Raw genomic sequence first — 467 nt, forward strand, 5'->3', positions numbered from 1 at the left:
ACTATCTAGCTGGCTAGCTAGCTGGCTAGCTAGCTAGCTAGCTAGCTGGGGGGGTTGCTAGATAGCTAGCTAGCTAGCTAGCTAGCTAGCTAGCTAGCTGGCTAGCTAGCTAGCTACCTCGAGTGTCTTCCAAATGAGCGCCGCGTTGACCCCACAGTTGACGACCACCGCCATGCCTGAGACAAAGACAAAGACAGAGAAAAAAAGAAACAAATTTATAAATTAATTAATATATAAATATATAAATATATAAATAAATAAAGATATAAATAAATAAATAAAGATATAAATACATAAATAAATAAAAAGGAGACAAATAGGTAAAAAGGAGACAAATATATAAAAAGGAGACAGCTCAATCTTTGTGTGGCATCTATCTGCATATCTCTTTACTTCCCTAGCTAGCTAGCAAGCTGGCTAGCTAGATAGCTAGCCAAGCAGTAGTTAGCTAGCTAGCCATCGCCCTC

Source organism: Eimeria mitis, genomic scaffold (genome assembly GCF_000499745.2).
Source record: "Eimeria mitis Houghton genomic scaffold, Emh_scaff437, whole genome shotgun sequence".
Lineage (NCBI taxonomy): Eukaryota > Apicomplexa > Conoidasida > Eucoccidiorida > Eimeriidae > Eimeria > Eimeria mitis.